Source organism: Bos taurus, chromosome 2 (genome assembly GCF_002263795.3).
Source record: "Bos taurus isolate L1 Dominette 01449 registration number 42190680 breed Hereford chromosome 2, ARS-UCD2.0, whole genome shotgun sequence".
Classification (NCBI taxonomy): Eukaryota; Metazoa; Chordata; class Mammalia; order Artiodactyla; family Bovidae; genus Bos; species Bos taurus.
In genome coordinates, this window is record NC_037329.1 from 119,914,557 (window position 1) to 119,937,197 (window position 22,641).

At 48.2% G+C, this 22,641-nt stretch overlaps 1 protein-coding gene, 1 long non-coding RNA gene and 1 pseudogene across 7 annotated transcripts in view; 2 read left to right on the forward strand and 1 right to left on the reverse strand.

The window, feature by feature from the left end:
* The window catches only part of DIS3L2 (DIS3 like 3'-5' exoribonuclease 2), a 361,295-nt gene that overhangs the window by 284,097 nt on the left and 54,557 nt on the right, over positions 1–22,641 (forward strand). The gene's annotated exons all lie outside the window — the stretch shown is intronic.
* Positions 2,911–6,914, forward strand: LOC112443595 (ubiquitin-like FUBI-ribosomal protein eS30 fusion protein; annotated as a pseudogene).
* LOC104971329 (uncharacterized) lies at positions 15,025–17,369 on the reverse strand. The gene is made up of 2 exons (XR_805111.4): positions 17,119–17,369; positions 15,025–15,460 (listed from the first exon to the last, which is right to left on the reverse strand). It is a non-coding gene; the product is annotated as an uncharacterized lncRNA (long non-coding RNA).

Below are 22,641 nucleotides of genomic sequence, written 5' to 3' on the forward strand. Positions count from 1 at the left end.
TATTCCCTTCCCCTCCCTCGCCGCAGAAGGCAGATACCTCGCTGACACTTCTCGCTCGCCATAAATCTGCGGCGTTGGTATGGAAGAGGCAGGCCGTAAGGTGTTCCTAGCACTCGAAGTGCCCCTGTGGTCAATGTACCCGTGGTCAATGGTGCTCCAGGACACGGTGCCCGTTTTACAGTCTAGAACTTGAAAATATAATCCTGTTTGTTATTCCTCAGGAAATTCCCACGTTTTTCAAGAATGGCATTATTGTAACCCAGTTGCTGCGTTCTGTAACTGCTCCTGTTCCTGTTTTAAATGGCACACGACAGACGTCTTTAACCAAAGACAACTTAAGAGCTTTAAAAGTATTTTATAACTTTAGACCATCCCTTTTGACTTCTGTTTTTAATTTCTCATGTTAAAACATGTCTACCAGTTGGAGAGTACTGTGCTGGATACTGGGACCAAGAGATTAGAATGTGGCCCCAGCTCTCAGAGTAGCTTAATGTTTCACGGAGGGAACAGGGACACAGACAGAACAAGCAGGCGCACAGGGCAGGTTGGTTCGGGCTGAGTGTGGAAGTGGCTGCCGTGGTATTTTGCCTGAGGACTTTAGCTGTGATTTGAAGGGACCACTTTAAAACAAGGTCATTCTGTTTTTTAAGAGTTTTCTCCTGTACAAAATAAAAACTAGCAGTTTGCTATAAGAAAATGCTAGAAATGCTGAAAGTAAATTAGAAATGACTTAATTGCTTCCTGGAGATGTGACACCCCACCTCCCCAAACCCCACCCCACGTGTAATAGCTATGCTACGAGGATGTTGTTAGATTAAATAACTTGTGGTCATAAAACACTTAGAATGGTCCCTGACACATAACAGCAAATGGATGTTAGCCGTGTGCCGGGATGCTAAGAAAGGACATGAAGCAAAGGTGCAGGGGCGAGGAAGGCTGGGCTCCCACTGCTTGGTGTGAGTGGTCCGGTTAGGTTGGGTGTGTGAAGGGAACACTGCAGTAGGAGGTGAGACTGGGGGTATCCTGAAGCACTCAAGAGCCAGTACTGATGCTGGAATCACAGGGAGAGCTGGCAAGATTTGTGAGCGAGGAAGGAAGGAAAGTCACACGTCACCCCCCACCTCCCATCACTCAAACGTTCCCTTGGTACAGACATACCACCGTTTACATAACCCTTCCTAATGCTGTTACTGTTAGTGTTATTATAAATAACACTCCAATTAATATTCTTATGCATTGTTAATCACAGTTGTTTTGGATTATTTCCTTGGGAATATATGCTTAGAATGACCAGATTAAAGGGGAGTAGCTATTTTTCTGTGATACTTTATCTTTTTATTAACTTTTATGATTGTATTATAAAAGTAACACATTTGCGCTATGAAAATTTTAAATTAGCAAGTAAGCGCCAAAACAAAAGCAAAAAACAAGTAAGCCCCAAATAGCCGTCACCTACTAATAACATGTTTCTAGGTATCTTGCAGCGTGCACGTTTTTTTTAGAGCTTTTGACACAAGCCATAGGATGATTTTCCAGAGAGGTTAAACTAATTTAGATCTTTCCCCGGCAGGAAACAATAGCAGATTGTCCCTGCCTCTCACCAAATTGAGAGTTTGTGGGTTTTATTTAACCTTTGTTAATATGGTAGCTTGGAAATGGTATTTTATTATCATTTTGGCTTGCCTTTGTGTTAACCGCTTGTGGGTTCAATCCGCTCTTGAGTCTTTCTATGAAACGAAGAAGCTTCCTTCTGCTATCACTACTCTCCTAAACCCTAGACACAAAAGCCACAATTTTAGCCAGAATTACTCTTTTTTCCCCAAGTAAGGTAATAATTTATATACAGTAAAATTTACTCTTTTTAGTATATGGTTCTGCAAGCAAAATCATTGTGGACAGTGACTGCAGCCATGAAATTAAAAGACACTCCTTGGAAGAAAAGCTGTGACAAACCTAGATAGTGTATTGAAAAGCAGAGACATCACTTTGCCAACAAAGGTCTGTATAGTCAAATCTATGGTTTTTCCAGTAGTCATGTATGGGTGTGAGAGTTGGACCATAAAGAAGGATGCTTTAGAACTGTGGTGCTGGAGAAGCTCTTGAGGGTCTCTTGGACAACAGAAAGGTCAAACCAGTCCATCCTGAAGGAAATCAACCCTGAATATTCATTGGAAGGACTAATGCTGAAGCTCCAATACTTTGGCCACCTGATTCGAATAACTGGCTCATTGGAAAAGACCCTGATGCTGGGAAAGATTGAAGGCAAGAGGAGAAGGGGGTGACAGAGGATGAGACGGTTGGATGGCATCACTGACTCGATGGACATGAGTTTGAGCAAGCTCAGGGAGATAGTGCAGGACAGGGAAGCCTGGGGTGCTGCAGTTCATGGAGTTGCAAAGAGTCAGACACGATTTAGCAACTGAACAACAAGCTACACACACCACAACCAAGACACAGAACAGTTTCCTCAGCCCAGAAAATTCACACACACCCCTTTGTAGTCAGCCCCCTCCCCTACCCTGGCAACCACTCCTCTGTTTTCTCTCCCTGTACTTTTACCTTTTCCAGAATGTCACGTAAGTAGAATCAGAATGTGGGTAGCTTTTAAGTCGAGCTTCTTTGACTTGGCATCACGCCCTTGAGGTTCTCCCCTGTGTTTTGTGTGTATCAGTGTTCATTCCTTTTAATTGCAGAGTAGTATTCCATGGTATAGATGTTCCACAGTTTGTCCATTTATCAGTTGAAGGATATTTGGGTTGTTTCCGGTTTGGGGCCATTATAAATAATGCTGCCATAAACATTTGCCTATAGGTTTTTGTGTGATGGTTAAGTTTTCACTTGGGTGAATACCTTGAAAGTGGGACTTGCTGGGTCATGTGGTCAGTGTATGTGTAACTTTATAAAAAATTGCCAGTGACGTGGCGCGCAGCAGGCAGAGAGGATGTGCGTGCCCTTTCTCAACTCCATCTTTGCGGTAGCGGCGGTGGTGTCCATGATCTAGTCGCCAACACACAGCTCTTAGTCCACGCCTAGGAGCTATACACTCTCGAGGTGACCAGCCAGGAGATGGTCGCCCAGATCAAGGCTCCTGTAGCCTTGTCGGAGGGCGTCACTCCAGAAGATCAAGTCCTGCTCCTGGCATGCATGCCCCTAGAGGATGAGGCTACTCTGGGGGCCAGTGTGGGGTGGAGGCTCTGAGCACCCTGGAAGTAGCTGATTGCATGCTTGGAGGTGAAGTCCATGGTTCCCTGGCCCATGCTGGGAAAGTGAGAGGTCAGACTCCCAAGGTGGCCAAGCAAGGGAAAAAGAAGACGACGACAGGCCGGCCCAAGAGGCGTGTGCAGTACAACCTGTGCTTTGTCAGTGTTGTGCCTACCTTTGGCAAGAAGAAGGGCCCTAATGCTAACTCCTAAGTCCTCTGTAATCTTGGCTTTCTGTAATAAAGCCACTTAACCCAAGCAAAAAAAAATTGCCAAACTGTTTTCCAGAGTGGCTGTACCACTCACCAGCAAAGTATGATAGTTCCAGTTTCTTTACCTGCTTATCAGCACTTGATATTATCCAGGTTTTTGTTTGTTTGTATGTTTTAGCCCTGCTAATAGGTGTGTAGTGGTATTTCATTGTGGTTTTAATTTGCATTTCCCTAGTGACTAAAGACCTTGAGCTTTTTCATGTGCATATTTTCTTTTTTTGGTGATGTGTCTCTTTGTATCTTTTGCCCACTTAACTGAATTGTTTGGTTTCTTATTACTGAGTTTTATGAGTTCTTTTTATATTATGGCTATAAATCCTCCATCAGATTTGCGAGATCTTTTCTCCCTGACTTTGTCTTGTCTTCTCATTCTCTTGTTTCTTTATTCCTTCTCGCTTAATCGTTTTAGACTCTTTTGAAGAGCAAAAGTCTTAAATTTTGATAAAGTCTAACTTACTGAATTTTTAATGGATTGTGTTTTGGTGTCACAGCTAGGAAATCTTTGACTGACCCCAGGTCACAAAGATTTATTCCTATGTTGAAGTTTTATAGTTTTAAGATTTACATTTAGGTTCCTCACTTATTTCCTAGCCCCAGAAGTTTTCTTCTAGAAAACATTTCCATTAAAGAGACAGACACCCCTGGGCAGATTTGGGATGGATTCAGTCCTGGCAGCCTACCCAGGTATGGTGCCCTTCAGGATCCATCTGGAAAGGAGTTGTGGGCCTCAGAAACTGCCCAGGAGTGGCTGTTAAGCAGATAGGAGTTTTCTCTGGCTTAAGACTGGGCATAATAGTGAAGGTTGCATCTTATAAAGGAGAGTTAGGGTGCTAAGAGAAAAACCTCCAAACTTTCTGGATAAATCCTCTGACTGCTGCCCAGAGTCCGGACGGTGAATGGTGCCAAGCACAGGACTTTGTCGATTACATGCAAACACCCATGTCAGTGACTCACTCGATCATGCTTTAATCTCATAACCGAGAGAGAGAGGCTTTTAAAAATTATCGTCAACAAGGCAGCTCGCTGGTTATGACTACCATTGAAGTCGGGCTTTCCTCAGAACAGCTGGGGTGTAATGTGGTGGGAAGAAAGCCTGATGTGAGTGAGAGGCCAAGGACTGCTTGCCTGGGAAGGAAGGATGTGCAGCTAACATTTGACAGAAATCTGTGAGATGAATGACTTCAGCCAAGCTGAGTAGAGGCCTGCCATCTTTCATCCATGGGAAAATACACTGCAGCAAAAGAACTCAGAAAACAACACTGATTGTCAGTTTAGTGTCAGTCACTGCAGGGCAGGTAAGAAACAGTAGTCCAGAGCATGTGCCAGCCAGTAAAGTTGATGGGAACCAGGAGAAGATTCCTGTCCCAGTAAAGGAGAACACATAAGAGTAGGCTGGCCATGGCTTCTCCAAGGGTCTTCCAGGCAGAGCAGTGCGGGGGTTGGAGTGTTCTGGCAGGTGCAGGCCATTGGCCCAGCTGGGTCGTAGGAAGCACTCACAGAGACAGTGGGAAATGCTATTAGAAGTGTGTGTGCATGCTAAGTCACTTCAGTCGTGTCCAACTCTCTGCAACCCTATTGACTATAGCCTACCAGGCTCCTCTGTCCACTGGATTCTCCAGGCAAGAATACTGGAGTGGGTTGCTATTCCCTTCTCCAGGGGATCTTCCAGACCCATTAATCGAACCTGTCTCTCATATCTCCTGCATTGGCAGGCAGGTTCTTTACCACTAGCGCCACCTGGGAAGCCCCATTGGAAGTGTGAAAAGTGAAAGCGAAAATCACTCAGTCGTGTCCAACTCTTTGCGACCCCATGGACTATATAGTCCATGGAATTCTCCAGGCCAGAATACTGGAGTGGGTAGCCTTTCCTGTCTCCAGGGTATCTTCCCAACACAGAGATTAAACCCAGGTCTTCCGCATTGCAGGCGAATTCTTTACCAGCTGAGTCACAAGGGAAGCCCATTGGAAGTGTAACCAGGGTCAGTCTCACAGGATCTTGTTTGTTCTACCCTGGTATACGAGTTCCTTCTTGAATTCAACTTGGTACCACTGAAGTATTTCTCATATGGGCATGATAGAACAGGACTTTCTTTTCAGAAAGATCTCTCTGGAAGCTCTGTGGAGAATTCAGAAAGATCTCTCTGGAAGCTCTGTGGAGAATGAATTAGAAAGGGCCAGTTGGATGGCTGCAGTGGTCATCTGAGGGAGACCCCATAACCTGCAGTCATACAGCCAACGGGAAGCCACAGGGAAGCCACAGGTGAGGAAGACCCTGAGGAAGTGGAATCAGAACCCAAGAAAGGGAGGGGCACCTGGATGGATGTTCCTGGATCTCTGGGCAGCGGCCTGGATGTGGCACCACCCGGGAGAGTCCCCCCACCATCGAGGGACCAAGAGTAGGACTGAGGACCCTCTGAGCTTGAGGTACACCGTGGCCATCCCGTTAAAAGACACCCGCGTGGCAGCTGGCCTCAGAAGCCTGGTACGTCTCCACCACCCCGCCCCAGGGGAACTATGCCTGTTCCTGGAAGCATTAGAAATACACATGCCTGCCCAAGTGCAGTGAGCAGGACAGGGAACATGCTATAAAGCTAGTGAGGTGGTGCGGACGCACAGAGCGTTGAGGAGCGACACGTGGCACAGCGCAGAAGCCTCTGTCCCTGACCACGAGCCAGGGCGCTGGACAGGGCTTCCCCAAGGCACGGAGCCGGGGGAGGGCAGCCATCCTCTGGACTCAGCCTCCCACCGCCACTGCCACCAACCCCTTACCTTCTCTCTTCCCAGCCCAGCTCTTCTCATCTGTTTTTTGTTTTTTTGAAAAAAGTGAATTCACTCTCAGTCCTTTTGAAACCCAACATGTCAGTGATAGATGAGGCAGTATTCTTTAACTTCAAAGGAGAAGGAGTGAGTGAGTGAAAGCGGTCCAGGGGAGTTGAAAAGTCCAAGGGAACAGGAGACGCATGGGGTGACCCCGCCGTCAGGAGGAGCGCCCTCAACCCCACCCCTGCTGGTGCCCTGCGGAGGCCCAGACAATGCCACTTTCAATAAATCATGAAGGATCCTGAATACCCGTTTTTGTCCGTTTTCAATGAACCCTGGGCATGTTGCTTAAGATATGGCCAGCCATTTGTGCTGGGTTCCCAGCTACTCAAAGCCTCGAAGTCAAGTGCTCTCTCGACTGAATAATGGAGTCTTTGCATATGAGATTTTGGGGAGCTTTTTTTTTTTTCAGATTTCCATAGCTAGTCATGGTAAAGGTGACCTTGTGGGTAGTGTGGGCCATTGTGACCCTTCACACATCCATCCTTTGAGTGATGCTGAGCTTTGTGGGGTATCCATGCAGCACCTAATTCAATCACACGTCTGACCCCTGCCTCTCTTTGGCACTGTCCTCTCCTCTGTGCTCCCTGTGCTGCTGGCGGGGTGGGGTGGGGTGGGGGGGCTCTGCACAAACCCTGGCTGTCCTTGGGAGGCATTCTGTGCTAAACAGAGAGCTCTTGGCCATCTTTCCCACTTTGGGAATTCTAGGCCCCCTGGTGACTCTGGCCTGGGGAGCGGGTGCTTGTTCTCAGGAGGGTTTGCTCATGAAGATGCCTGCTGGAAGCGCCTTTTAAGCGTTCCTGGGTAGCTTCCACACTGGAGTCTTGAGAAGCAATGAGAAGAATAACCTGGGGTCATTTAAGGGCTGGCTGGTCATTTCCTTAATCGTCTGTGACCGTTAAGAGCCTGACTTTCTATAAAGAAGCACAGAGGCTTCCTTGACTTGTTATTAATAATAACAAACAGCTAGAATTTATTGAGCACCTGCCATTTGCCAAGTGCTTTCAGATGTTACCTCATTTAATCCTTAAACCTTATACCCATTTTTACAGATGAGGAAACTGAGATTTTTGGTTAACTTGTCAAAAGTCACATAGCTAGAAATGGCAGAACCGTGATAGAAACATTTCTTATTCTGCTTAATTTTTATCGTCATCTCTTGTTTTATATTCTTTTATGAACCTAAACAATGGATTAAGGGCTTCCCAGGTGGTGCTAGTGGTAAAGAACCCATCTGCTGGTGCAAGAGATGTAAAAGATTCAGGTTCGATCCCTGAGTCAGGAAGATCCCCTGGAGGAGGGCATGGCAACCCACTCCAGTATTCTTGCCTAGAGCATCCCATGGACCGAGGAGCCTGGCAGGCTGTAGTCCATGGGGTTGCAAAGAATCTGACATGGCTGAAGCGACTTAGCACACACACACAGCACGTGAACCTAAACGATAGATCAAGTCCTACTAATAGGATAACTTTGAAAGGTTATCTTAAAATACCATGTGACCTCATTTATAAACATTCTTAAAATGAAGGAATGATAGAACTGGAGGACAGAGTTGTGGTTGCCAGGAGTTTAGGGATGGTGGGGGACAGGGAGGTCGTCTAAGGAAGACCTCAGTGGTGAAGGAAGAGTTCTATATCCAGGCTGCAGTGAGAGTTACACGAATCTACACATGACTAAGTGACATAGAACTAGACACGCATGTCATGCCAGTGTGTTGCCTGGGTTTGATACTGTGTTAGGATCGTAGAAGATGTCACCTTTGGTGGAAGCTGGGTGGGGCCTCTCTGTTCCGTTTTTGCTACTTTAGTAAATCTGTAGTCATCTCGAAAAGTGTGTAGTTGAATTCACCTGAGTGGGACGTCAGCCTCGCACCTGGGAAGAGGCCAGGTCTCAGCTCAGAAGTTGCCTGCTCTTGGAAGGCAGTCCACATCAGAAAGCTGCAAGTGGCCTAGCAGAAGAACCTACACCAAGAAGAGGGCCCGGGATTCAGCCTCCATCAGAGGTGATCTGAGCCTCTGTCATCTCACAGGAAAGGACTGAGCTGAGAGTCAGGGCTCCTGGGCTCAAGTCCCAGGGCTGCAATTACGTGACTTGGGGCAGGCCTCCCAGTGTCTGTGAGCCTCCATGTCCCCAGCCATAAAGTTGGGTGGTCACAGCACTCACCCTCTGAGGTTGTTAAGAGATCCACTAAGAGGACACATTAATGTGCACATGTTTAGCACAGAAGGATTTACTGTGCGTGTTCATCCTGTTACCATCATCAGCGTGATTTGATCTGTTCCCAGGTGTGCCCTCTGCTTCGTAGTCAGACCAGTCTTGTACGTATTCACAGTGAATGTTCTCTCTTATTTCTCTAGTTTGGATCACTTATTCTTCCAACATTTATTTCTTGAGTGCCTACTTTGTCGAAGACTCTTGGGGACACAGTGATGGATGTGACCTGTGTGGTCTGCGCCCAGACAGAGCCGAAGTCCTGTTTCCTCCCCTTCCCTGCAATCTCCCACTCAAATCAGGGTGTCCTGCAGACTCACAAGGCCTTTTCTCTCCCATGCAGCCACGCTACCAGCCCCTTCTCTGAGCTCCAGCAGCGCTAGAGTCAGTGTGACTCGGTCACCTCTGCCAGCCTGGACTGCCCTTTTCCCTTGTGCCTCCTGGGGTGCCTCACCTGGTGCTGAGCAGAACAGGGAGCATGTTTAGCAAGTAGTTGCCCAAAGAACTGTAAAGTTCATGGCTAGAGGCGCCCAGGACAGTCTCTCTTCTGAGGCCTTCACTTTACAGATGACGTGAGGGACAGCCCGTGGTCTACATAATGGAGACTGGCTCTCTGGGTCCCCAACACATTTCTTCAGTAGGATACTAATAGATCCTGTATTAATCTTAGTTTTTGTTGTTGCTCTTTTTTTTTTTTTCATTCCTGCTATTCAGTGTTTTGACTAGCTGGCTGGTACTTCCCATTTTAGCAAACCCGGAAAGCCCTTGGCTGCAGTTTTGCTCTTCTAACTGTGCGACTGAGCCGTGTCAATCAGAGGGCAAGTGCATTGAACTGGAGAAACAGAGCCAGCCCACGTGGCTCTCTCTCCCTTGCCTTCAGTTGAGTGGGCTTACCCGGCACCCCCAGTCTGCCAGCAGGCTCTGGCCTCTGGCAGGCCCACCCAGGAGTCTCCCTTCTGTGGTCCAGCTTCTCCACCTGAAGCTGGGCGGACGGTCTGCACAGTTTCTCACTAAGGCAACTGGCCTTCAATTTTGGTTGTTCTTTGGTCAGACCTTTGCCAGTGAGCCCTGCAAGACTGACGCTCTGAACCCCAGTTACTGTCCTCTGTCTCTTGGAATCTAGAAGAGAGAAGAACATGGTTGGAGCCCCAGCATCCAGCTTAGTGCCCTCTTCACAGATGAAGGAATAGCAGGTGTGGCCCCCGGGACTGCCCAGACTGCAGTTAGGTGGGTTTGGGGTCCCTTTCTGGCTCTGCCAAGTGGGTTGATACAGCACCCGACCCTGGGTAGGCAAGCTACTCAACCTCTCTACACCTCGGTTTCCTCGCCTGAAATGGCAGTAACAGAACCTGTACATGTGGTGTGCTCGGTGCTGTGTCTGGTTGAATATTGGGACCTCTTATTTCTGCTGCTAATGGCACAGCCCTACAGCCTCTCGGAGTTCTTTTTTTTTTTTAAGGTTTGTGGGGATCAAAAGCAGAAATCGATGGGGCTGTCTCTGTTGCAGCTGACGATCTAGTTGGACAGTGTGAGAGTTAAACAAATATACAGCTGGAGACATGTTTGAACTTGAGAATAAATGGGAAGAATCCGACCACGATAGAAGCAGTTTTCCCACATCCGGACTGTCAGAAGCCAGCCTCCGCCATGCTCTAGCAGGTCGTCGCGGCCTCTTCCCTTCCCAGGCAGGGATTAACAGACAAGTTGTTGCTGGTGCAGAGATGCCGGGCAGCTCCACCTTGAGACACATCTGCCAACCTGGCGGGGCCTTGGGAGCTTTTCTGTTGAGGCGCGAGCCTCGCATTGGGGTACCGTGGCCTCCCTGCCTGCTGCTGCAGTGGGGAGCAACCCAGGAGACCTGGGACACGGTCCAGTAGGGCTGCCTGTGACGGACGACCCCGCAGCAGCACGGCCTCCCGGCCACCGCAAGAGCTGGCAGGGCTCCTGAAGCCAACAGGGAGGCCACGAAGCGTGTGTCCTCTTGCAGAGTACCCCCCTGCTGCATGTCCTGCGCACAGAGAAGGGGCTTCCCAAATACCACCCCAGTTAAGAAATTGAACCCTCTTACTGTGGAAATGCCTCTGGTATTAGAGGGATCACATCTGGAACTGTTGAGTCTCCCCCAGTCACTTGTTCCAGTGTGCTGTCCTCTAAATTTGATCTCAACTCATTATGAGGAATAACTCTAAGCCTTATTACATCAGGAACATTTATTTTGCCATAGCCAGGTACTGTTCTAATGTGCTTTCTCTCCTGTGATTTCCACACAACCCTGTGAAGTAGGTACCGTTATTGTCCCCATTTTACAGAGGAGGAAACTGAGGTCCAGAGAGGTAAGGTAACTTGCCTGGGGTCGAGTTGCTCATAGGAAGTAAAGCCAGGATTTGAAACCAGCTTCTTAAGTGTCTGTACCCATTCCTTCTCTGCAGTGTTGCTTGTTGTTTAGAGGGACCCCCACTCACAGGTGAAATGAACTCCTTTCTAATATAAGGCCTGTGCCCAGGCAGGAGGGTCACTGCTAAAGGTGACCTTTTAAGAGTGCTGGAAAGAAAACCTGTCCAATGCTCTGGACAGTTATCCTAGAGGATCCCCAAGGTCCCTGCAGTCTGTGGGGGGCCTCTGACAGCCCCCCAAGTTCCAGCCCAGAGCCCCTTGAGAGATTACACAAACATTGGAGGGAAAACACATTTCTGCCCATTGAAACTGTTTCTTTAAGATTATTGTGAAACTTATTCTTTTTAACATTGAACATTACGTCTGGTTTCTTAAAACGATTTTCAACTCTGCGAGATTATCCAAAGATTCTGTATTACCAAAGCTGATTTTTCAGTTAGCAAGGCAAATAGAAAGTTTGCTCTGCTGGATCCGAGCCCTTTCTAATATCCTCCCCTAACCTCCTTAGATGTTTTTAATCTTTGTATATCATCCTAGCTATAAGCTACTTTCTGTATTTTCTTTAAAGATCACAGTGCTCATCTGTTCTCTGGTTTTTACCATAGAATGGTACCTATTTGAGTGATATATTGTTCAAAAAGAAAAACCTGTTTAAGACACTAATCATTATTTTGGATGAGAATAGAGAGCTCCTGTAGCCCCAGGTATGGTTCCCCTAGGTGTCCCTTTCAGGCTGTTGTGAGCAATAGAGTAAGTGTTGTCCGATCAATAGCCAATTTGTGACTGGATGGCTGTGAACAGTGATGGTTTTGCCAGGAGGCGCTGCTAAGCCACTGCTGTAGTGAAGGCAGGAGCAGGACAGTGGGGCAGATTGGCAGCCCTCAGACCAGAAGGGACCTTAGAATGTTGTCCTGGAATACGTTGTCCAGACACTTGGCCTCATCTGGGTGGAAGGAAACACAGTGGTGTGGAATCAAGTCATGAACTTTGACAGTTGCTCTTGGCCACATAAGACACCAGGATGCAAGGGGATTCTTCTCTGCTGCCTCTTTATGAAACATCTAAAAATGTGAGCGCTGGGCCTCCTAAAATCTTCAGAGCTTCTCTTCTGACAGATTTAGCAGGGATTTATTACCATGGCTTTCTTCCAGTAAACCTGGAAAGTATCTCACATTCATCCATAAAACAAACCATGGGGATGACCGTAAAGGAACTCAGCCCCATTTTACAGGTGGGAATGCTAAGGCCTTCAAAACCCCACACCAGCCCGGAGTCTGGGGAGGAACAGAGGCAAGGCCAGGGCTGCTGGCTTCCAGCGTGGGGTTATATAACTGCAACTCCTCAAGTCCCTGGAAACTGAGGCCAATTCCCTGGAAGATCATTCTGTTCTCTCCTGTTTTTTCAAGAATAGAGCCAGCTTGATCACTGGCTCTGAGGCTCGTGTCCCGTTTTCTTTCTTCCACAAACTGAGTGCCTACCATCATGATCCTTGTTCAGTCAAGTTGTATTCGAACTTGCCCGGATCTCCTATTTTTACGTATGTTTGGCTTTTATTTTATTTATGTGTACTCTTAACTGTTTCCAAAACAGATTTGAGGAGACTTACAACAAATGGAATACACAGTAAAATGAATACAGTAGAAAGAAAAATGGAAAATCAGAACCAAGGTGAGGAGGCAGGAGTAATAGGACATCTAGAAGAGTGAGCGTAATTCCTGTGATCGGGCATCATGTTTCCTGGTTTCAGTATCGGAAATGCAGAGGTAGCTTCCTGCTTTGCGGAGAAGAGAGATTTCATAACATTATTTCTTAGAACAAATCTCATTAAAAGTCAAGGGACCCTTTTCCTGGCACTACAGGCAGTTCTTCACATGAGGCTTGATATCAGGTCCTTATGTATTGTAGTGGACAGATTTTACATGTTCGGCCAATGAAGAAAGGAGGTGTGATAAGGTTATTCACAAAAACACTCAGATGAAAGTTGGATAAAACACAGCTTGAAGAAGGCAGATAAGTGAGCAAGCTCATGTCATCTATAGATGTCACTTCCCTGCAGCCTAACTTGACTCAAGGGCAAAGTTGAGTCGACTTCCCTGAGTGAGCAGGTAGCCTGTCACTTAGGCTCCTTAGGAGGCAGAAGTAATAGGACATCTAGAAGAGTGAACATAATTCCTGTGATCAGGAATTCCTGTGATCATATATCCTGGTTTCAGTATTTAAAATGCAGAGGTAGAAACTAGGTAGCAAGGATGCCGAAGTGGGGGCTCTGCTGAGGGGATTTTCTCCACAGTTTGGGGTCAGCCACAGGCTTTAGAAAGCAAATGGGTAGGCCGCAGAACTGATGACATATTCTAAATGCCAAGGGACCCAGACAGTCTCTCTCCAAAATGCACAGCCAGCTCCATGCACATGGAGGGGCCACGTGCAGCCCGCCACCGTCCACAGGGGCACTCCTCTGTGGAAGCAGCTTCAGGCAGCTCCCATCCCAAAGAGTGGTTGGCTTGAGCCCTAGAGCTGAGCAGAGATGGTTCTGATCTGGTCATGTCCAACACAAGTCACCCTCTTTGGCCATGAAGACCCTCAAACCAGCTCCTGCTGTGGGGGTGTCGAGCACCTTCGTGACACCATCCCCACCTCTGACTGCGTGTGACAGCTGTAGACTTGCTCCCCATGTTTTGTGTTCCCTGTTGTCATATTTCTCAGGGATTTGAGGAGCCTAAGAGGAGGCCCAGTGACCAGGGAAGGGCCTGCTCAGGAAGGCTGGGGCAGAGGAGTGCCTTTTGTGCCAGCCCAGGTGCTGGGGAAGGCAGTGAGCACTTCTGTGCTGGTCTTATCCAGTGAGAAAGGCAGAGGTGCCATGGGGTCACGGCCGGCAGAGCGCCAGTGGCCTCGCCAGGCTGGTGAGCCATGAGGTAACCCTCGCATGGCGGACAGGACTGGCTTGCTGACTGAGGCAAACCCAGAGTGAACCAACCAGTCTGGCCTCTGTGACTCCCAAATAAGAGCACCCTTCCCCATGGGCTTCCTTTGTAGCTCAGTCGGTAAAGAATCGGCCTGCAGTGCAGTAGACCTGGATTCGATCCCTGGGTCAGGAAGATCCCCTGGAGAAGGAAATGGCACCCCACTCCAGTATCCTTGCCTGGAAAATCTCATGGACAGAGGAGCCTGGTGGGCTGCAGTCCATGGGGTCGCAAAGAGTTGGGCACGACTGAGCGACTAACACTTACTTACTCCCCATGGGTTGACCATAGCTGTGGAGACAGGCGGCTTTTCTGAGCAAGTAAAAATACCTCAGCTTTGGAGAATCTTTGACTTGTCATTCTCTTAAATGAATATTTATTGGAGTATAAGTGCTTTACAATGTTGTGTCAGTTTCTGCCGTACAGCAAAAGTGAGTCGGGTATATGTTTACATATATCCCCTCTGTTTTGGATTTCCTTCCCATTTAGGTCAACACAGAGCACTGGGTAGAGTTCCTTGTGCTGTGCAGTAGGTTCTCATTAGTTATCTATTTTATACACAGGAGTGTGTATATGTGGCCTGGTAAAAGAGTGCACCTACCAATGCAGGAGACCCAAGAGACGCAGGTTCAACCCCTGGGTTGGGAAGATCCCCTGGAGAAGGAAATGGGGAACCAGTATATTCTCCAGGCAAGAATACTCACTCCATATTCTTGCCTGGAGAATCCCATGGACAAAGGAGCCTGGTGGGGTACAGTCCAGGGGGTCACAAAGAGTTGGACACGACTGACTGAGAACACACACATGGTGTATATATGTCAATTCCAATCTCCCAATTCATCCCACCACCCCTTCCCGCCTTGGTGTTCATATGATTATTCTCTACATCTTTGTCTCCATTTCTGCTTTGCAAATAAGATCATCTATACCCTTTGGGCTTCCCTGGTGGTTCAGATGGTGAAGAATTGCAGGAGACCCAGGTTCAATCCCTAGGTCAAAGGGAAAATCCCTTGGAAAAGGGAATGGCTACCCATCTGAGTATTATTTCTTGGAGAATTCCATGGACAGAGGAGCCTGGTGGGCTGTAGTCCATGGGGTCACAAAGAGTTGGACACGACTGAGCAGCTTTCACTCACACACCCTTTTTCCAAATTGCACATACACACGTTAATATACAATATTTATTTTTCTCTTTCTGACTTCACTCTGTGTGACTTGACCTGTCATTTTGAACCTTAATGAGGATAGAATGAGCCTCTGGAACAAGGTGCGATGGAGTCAGGAGAAGTGGCCTTAAGTGAAAACACAGCTGTGGGGTTTATAGACGCCGCTGCAGGGAGGCGTCATCCAGTGGGGTCGGCCAGCCTCGCTGTAGACTTTCCAACACCAATGAATCGGGAACTCCATGCTGAACAGGATTTGGTTTGATGGGTCGCTGTGCCAGCAGATGGATGTATTTTTCTTGAAAGACCAAGGTGCCAGAAACCTCCATGATTACGTTACTGGAGCAAGCTTCTTTTTTGTGGTTTGTGCCGTTGAGCGTCAGGACTGCAGGATTCTCTTGCTCTTTCTCACTCTTATTTTTTCCAGGTCAGAACCAGAGCTTGGGGTGGGGAGGAAAATCCTGCTGAATGAGCAAGTTCTTTCTTAAAAAGCTCTCTCCAAGTCCAAAAAGACTTCAGTGGACTTAGGAGAAAGAAACTTAATACATTGCCATAGAATCACTGTGAACCAAGTGAAAGCCAAGTCCACAGCATCTTTGTCTTATAAAAGAAAGCACAGAGGAGATGGAAAAAAAGGAAATAATGCTGAGGAAATCCAAACCAAACAATGAAAACTAAAGAAGAAAAACTAACGATCACCTCAGAGAGAACGTGAAGATTTCCTTCTAATAAGATTTTCTCAGTTTGCAAAACTGAGGCTCAGGTAGAAGTAGCTTTTCTATTCTTTTTTAAGTGTGCCATAAATAGCATACCTGAGATGTTTGAACTGTGATGGGATTTGCCACTTTGGGCTTCAGGAAGAGTTGGACACCCTGCAGGACCCTTGGACTGTGAGGGAAAAGTCGGCCATGGAGAGGCTGGAGGTGTCCCAGCCTGGTCCCTGACCTGCGTTTGAACTTTGGTCCTAATAGCTAGCAGATTGAAGCAAGCTCGCAGGCCTCCTGCAGAACCCATGTTGGTTTGAACCAGAGCAGTCCTGGCCCCAGATCCAGCACTCTGCTTTCACCAGCTACCTCTCTTGTTACACCCCTGTGAGAGGAACTCAGAGTGGGGTCATGGGGGTCGCCCTTATTCAGTCACCGAGCAGCCTGCGGAGAGGGAAACCGCTCTCTTCTGCATGGCCTGCAGGTACCATCCAGACCATGGCCAGAAAGAGAGCTGGGTGCCCATCAGAGGCCACCTTGGTTCTGGACAAGACAGGCCATTCCTAAACTTCTTAATGCGTCTCTTACCCTTCTTAGATCAGGCCAGCATTTTCAAAAGCACTGGAGTCTCTGAGATATTACTTAGCCATTTGGAGTTTAGTACCACATGGCCTGTGTGTCTGTTCCCCAGGAGTGTGGCTGTTTGGGAATGCCAGCTGTGCACCTGAGCGGACTAAAGACCAATTTGCTCATCAGCCTGGGGGAACATCTCACAAGCCACCCTCAGCCGTCTTTGTTGTCCAGTCCCATTCCTCTCTTCCAGTTATTCTCATGAATGTAATCCAGCCCGTTGACTTCCCTGGCCTGATGTACAAAGAAAGGTCTCTTTCTTTTCATGGTTACATTAAATGACTCCGTGGACCCCTCTGCTGCTTGGCCTGGGGCATTTGTTCTTCCCCTGAGATTCACCCGAAGGCCCTTCCTCAAGTGGTGTCTGAGAGCCCTGAGGAAGCCTACCTCAGTCCAGAGTCAGTTAGTCTTAATGCTCACCTATTGCACCAGCTGGGAAGATGGCCCTGTCCTCTTGCTTGCCAAGACCTGAGGGGGCTGAAGGAGGACCTTCGCAGGCCCAACAACTCCAACAGGGCCTGCACCCCACATTCCCACAGTCTGTGGGGGAGGCCTCCAGCCTCTTTTGCTCACCCCAGCTCCTTCAGATCACCCACAGTGCTGGTTTTCCCAGGGCCCACCCTGAAGCAGGCGGGCAAGGTCAGAAGGGTCCCAACAGGAGTCTCTGCCCTCCTCTGGGGTCCAGCCTGAGCCCCTGGGCGCCATAGGCTCTTCTCTTCCTGCTAGAGAGACTGGCTCGTCCTTTGTCCAAAAGAAAACCTTACCTCTAAGCAGACCCATTTAAAGCCTCCCTCCTCTGCTGATGGAAGTCGACAGAGCAGCCTTGTCACTTTCTCGTGGTTCCTTTGCTGCCTTCCCTCCGTACGCAGTACAGGAATGTCGTGCAGTTGGAAACTGTCCTCCCAGGGAGAAGGTTGACTCATAGCGGGCTCTTCTGCTTGACATGGCACTGCTTCTGGAAAGGGAAGGCCGGACCGCATGACGTCTCGGAGCAGCTGTCATCCTGGCAGGCCAGCGGCCCAAGCCGAGCCACTTGGTGGACGGGCCCTGATTAGAGCCAGCACTGGCACAGAGAGTGGGCTCTAGGCCTGCCTGTTTCTTCACCACGCTCAGCTCGTGAAGCGTCTTCTGTAAGTATTGTGGAGCAATGGACTGAGCGCCTCTTCAGAGGCGCTGTGAGATGGGAGCCCCTAGGCACTGGAAGGACTTGAGCCGCTGCTGGCAGTCTGGAGGTACAGTGACCAAAGGCAGGCAGACGGGCACAGGCTCTCTTTACAGAAGTGAGGACTTGCAAACTCCATAAAGTGGGGTGACTTCAGGAGCCTACAGGGGGTGTGATTCTGTGTCTGTAAATGAAATGACCTGAGCAGTTTGTGGTTGACAGGTAAACAAGATGCTCTGAACCTCTGCTCTGCAGTTCAGCTCAACACCAGGCTTTGGGCACCTGCTGTGGACAGAGCTAGGGCACCGAGTGCCCAGGGTACCTGGTGAAGCTCCCACTCCTGATCCCTTGGACGCCCTGGGGAAGAGCAGCCATGCCTCCAGTCCCCCGAGGAGGGAATTGGAAGATCCACTCTTACAGAGAGAATCTCGAAGGATGCTTGAGATCTTGCTGGGACAGACCAGAAGGACTCCTCCAGAAGCACATGGAAGGGCCTGGAAGTCTGACGTGCCTGGCACTGTCCAGGCTCGCAGTGAGCAGTGTGGTGTGGAAGGAGAGCGTGGAGCCTTCTGGCAGGAGGAGGCCAGGGTGCTCTTCCCATCAGGCTGACTCGAGCTTTTCCTCCAAGACTTCCTCGTCTCCCCTGAGGCCCTCCCTGGTGGGCGCACCCACTTCAGCACTTGCCACCTCACTCGACCCTCGGTCGCAGTCCACGTTCGATTATGCGGCAACCAACCTGCAGAAGGACTGGACTGTGTTTCATTCATTTCTGTACTTTCGATGTATAGACAGCAGGAGAAGCCATCAAAGGTCCTTACAGAGGGCCATGTCATCAGGCTTGTGTTTAGAAGGATGACTCAGCTGTGTTATGGAGAGTGGATTAGAGCAAGCGGAGCCAAGGAAGTGGAGTGTGTCGGTGTCCTCCAGAGAAATAATGAGCGGTTACAAAGAGCAGCCGAGGCCCGGGAGGCTGGCAGGGAGCAGGCTCGGCTCTTGTCGAGGCCCTGGCTCTGCTCTTCTCAGGTCTTTTGAGTCTGCTTCCTTCCTGAGTTGGCTTCCTCCTCGGGCTGGTAGCAAGCAAGTTGCAACAGTTCTGGCCCTCGCGCTCAGAAGCACCCAGCAAACATTGGCCTCCACTGGATCACATGTCCGTTCCTGAACCCATTCCTAGGGCCAGGAAATGCCATGCACTGACTGGCTTAGGTTCCTGATCAGTTACTGGAAGATGTGTGAGGTCACCTTAGAACCGCCAGGTCCAGCCCTGGAGACTGGATCTGATTCCCTCTGAATCCGCTGGCCTGGGGCAGGAGAGTGTAGCTGAATGAAGCTAGAGTCTCGTGAGGAAAGAGAAAGTGACTGCTGGACATGCTCTTACATCTGCAGAGGGACCAGTTGGACTGATTCATTCATGTATAGAGGAACCAGTTGGACTGATGCATTCATGTAGAACTGTTCACACAGTAGGTGCCTACACACACCCACACAACCTGAACACCTGCAGGACACGCCTTGTGAATTGGTTTATCTGGGAAACAGTGTATCATCATCCTGAATTGATATCTGACCTCTCACGGAGGACCCCACCCCCCACCCCCCACCCCCTCAACCCCGGACTCTCCATTTCTTGACCTTTCTTTCGATCTTGTGATTGACTGTTCCGTCTCCAAGATCATATACAACCTACTCTCTGACCACAGCCCCCAGTCCCTCCCACTCCCTCATCCAGTTCAGTTCAGTTCAGTTCAGTCATGTCCAACTCTTTGTGACTCCATGGACTGCAGCACACCAGGCTTCCCTGTCTTATCACCAACTCCCAGAGTTTACTCATAATTCATGTCCATTGAGTTGGTGATGCCATCCATTTCATCCTCTGTCGTCCCCTTCTCATCCTGCCTTCAATCTTTCCCAGCATCAGGGTCTTTTCCAATGCGTCAGCTCTTCGCATCAGGTGGCCAAAGTATTGGAGTTTCAGCTTCAACATCAGTCCTTTCAATGAACATTCAGGACTGATTTCCTTTAAGATGGGCTGGTTGGATCTCCTTGCAGTCCAAAGGACTCCCAAGAGTCTTCTCCAACACCACAGTTCAAAAGCATTAATTGTTCCGTGCTCAGCTTTCTTTATAGTCCAACTCTAACATCCATACCTGACCACTGGAAAAACCATAGCCTTGACTAGACGGACCTTTGTTGGCAAAGTAATGTCTCTGCTTTTTAATATGCTGTCTAGGTTGGTCATAACTTTCTTCCAAGGAGTAAGCGTGTTTTAATTTCATGGCTGCAGTCACCATCTGCAGTAATTTTGGAGCCCCAGAAAATAAAGTCTGACACTGTTTCCACTGTTTCTCCATCTATTGGCCATGAAATGAAGGGAACAGATGCCGTGATCTTTGTTTTCTGAATGTTGAGCTTTAAGCCAACTTTTTCACTCTCCTCTTTCACTTTCATCAAGAGACTGTAGTTCTTCTTCACTTCCTGCCGTAATGGTGGTGTAATCTGCATATCTGAGGTTATTGATATTTCTCCCAGCAGTCATGATTCCAGCTTGTGCTTCATCCATCCCAGCGTTTCTCATGATGTACTCTGCATAGAAGTTAAATAAGCAGGGTGACAGTATACAGCCTTGACGTACTCCTTTTCCTATTTGGAACCAGTCTGTTGTTCCATGTCCAGTTCTAACTGTTGCTTCCTGACCTGCATATAGGTTTCTCAAGAGGCAGGGCAGGTGGTCTGGTATTCCCATCTCTTTCAGAATTTTCCACAGTTTATTGTGATCCACACAGTCAAAGGCTTTGGCATAGTCAATAAAGCGGAAGTAGATGTTTTTCTGGAACTCTTGCTTTTTCCATGATCCAGCAGATGTTGGCAATTTGATCTCTGGTTCCCCTGCCTTTTCTAAAACCAGCTTGAACATCTGGAAGTTCATGGTTCATGTATTGTTGAAGCCTGGCTTGGAGAATTTTGAGCATTACTTTCCTAGCGTGTGAGATGAGTGCAATTGTGCAGTAGTTTGAGCATTCTTTGGCATTGCCTTTCTTTGGGATTGGAATGAAAACTGACCTTTTCCAGTCCTATGGCCACTGCTGAGTTTTCCAAATTTGCTGGCATATTGACTGTAGCACTTTCACAGCATCATCTTTTAGAATTTGAAATGGCTCAACTGGAATTCCATCACCTCCACTGGCTTTGTTTGTAGTGATGCTTCCTAAGGCCCACTTGACTTCGCATTCCAGGATGTCTGGCTCTAGGTGAGTGATCACACCATCGTGATTATCTGGGTCTTGAAGATCCCTGTCATCTTACAATACACAAGTCCCTGTCATCTTACCATACACTCATCTTCGATTCTATCTCCTATTATTCAACCCCATTCCATTCCATTAGTCTTGGGTCTTCCCTGCCACTCTCGAATGTGCTGAGTTAACACACTCAAGATCCCCATTTCCGCACATGCTACTTACTCATCTTTCAACCTATCACACCCTGGTCTCTGCTCCCACCAAAGTCAGCTTGTCCAAAATGTCCTGAGAGTTCTTGTTGCTAAATCCAACAAGCTCTTGGCATGTTCCTTCTTCCTTGACCTCTTAGCAGGATTTGATGCTTCTGACTGCTCCCCTCTTAAGATATGTGCCACCTTGGCTTCTGTGACATTATAATTCAGAACTCAAGGCTACCCATCCTCAGTCTCCATTGTCCAGCTGTCAAATACAGTTGTGCTGTCAAAAACCTCATTTTTACTCCACATACGCTCTTGGGACAGTCTCGTGGCTTTGGTGCCATCTTCCTTTCCACCCAAAGCTTCCCAAATATGAAACTCCAGATAACAGTCTTGCTTATAAAATTCAGAATCACTTATGTAGTTCATCCTGGTCATCTCCACTAAGATCCCTCTTAGGGACCTTAAAATCAGCACTCCTCACCCAGTTATTCCTCCTTGTCACAGTAACTAGCAACACAATCTGGGCTTCCCTGGTGGCTCAGCTGGTAAAGAATCTGCCTGCCATGCAGGAGACCCTGGTTCAGTTCCTGGGTCGGGAAGATTCACTGGAGAAGGGAACGGCTACCCACTCCAGTATTCTTGGGCTTCCCTGGTGGCTCAGATGGCAAAGAATCCACCTGCAGTGAGGGAGACCAAAATTTGATCCCTGGGTTGGGAGATCCCCTGGAGGAGGGCATGGCTACCCACTCCAGTGTTCCTGTCTGGAGAATCCCCATGGACAGAGGAGCCTGCAGTCCATGGGGTCGGACACAGCTGAGCGACTAAGCACACATCACAGCAACACCACCTACCCTACTGTCCACAGCCAAGAACCTCAGATGTTGTCTTTGCCACCTCCCTCTCAGTTTACATCCAGGCCATCACCAAGTCCTATAATTCTGGTAAGGTGGAAAGAACATAGGTTTTGGCTGAAATCCTAATTATGGTTTGACAACTTACCTTTCTCCATCACAAGTTCCTCACCTGTTAAAAGGAAATAGTAATACTGATTTCAAATAGTTGTGATCAGCATAAAGAAAGGCCTTTACTTGGTAGCATTTCAATAAATAGGAGCTCTCCATTCAATAAATATATGTGCTCTTCTGTCCCTGTCTCCTCTCCCTCCTCCCCCTCACCACCTCTACTCACTCACCATATTGAGTTTGTTCTTTTTTTTTTTTAATTTTGGCTGTCCTGCATCTTCATTGCTGCACACAGCCTTTCTCTAGTTGAGGCACCTGGGGGCTACTCTCTAGTTACAGTGCAGAGCAGTGCCTTCTCTTATTTGCAGAGCATGGGCTTTAGAGTGCTTGGGCATTGGTAGTTGTGGCACACAGGCTTAGTTGCTCCTCAGCATGTGGATTCTTCCCCGATGAGGGATCAGACCTATGGGCTCTGCATTGGCAGGTGGATTCTTAACCACTGGACCATCAGGGGAAGTCCTCACCATATTGTTGAATTGTAGATAAATAGTTTGTTAATTAAGAATTCAGTTCAGTTCAGTTGCTCAGTCATGTCCAACTCTGCGACCCCATGGACTACAGCACACCAGGCTTCCCTGTCTTATCACCAACTCCCAGAGCTTGCTTATATTTGTGTCCAACTGTCTCACCCTCTGTCATCCACCTCTCCTCCTGCCTTCAATCTTTC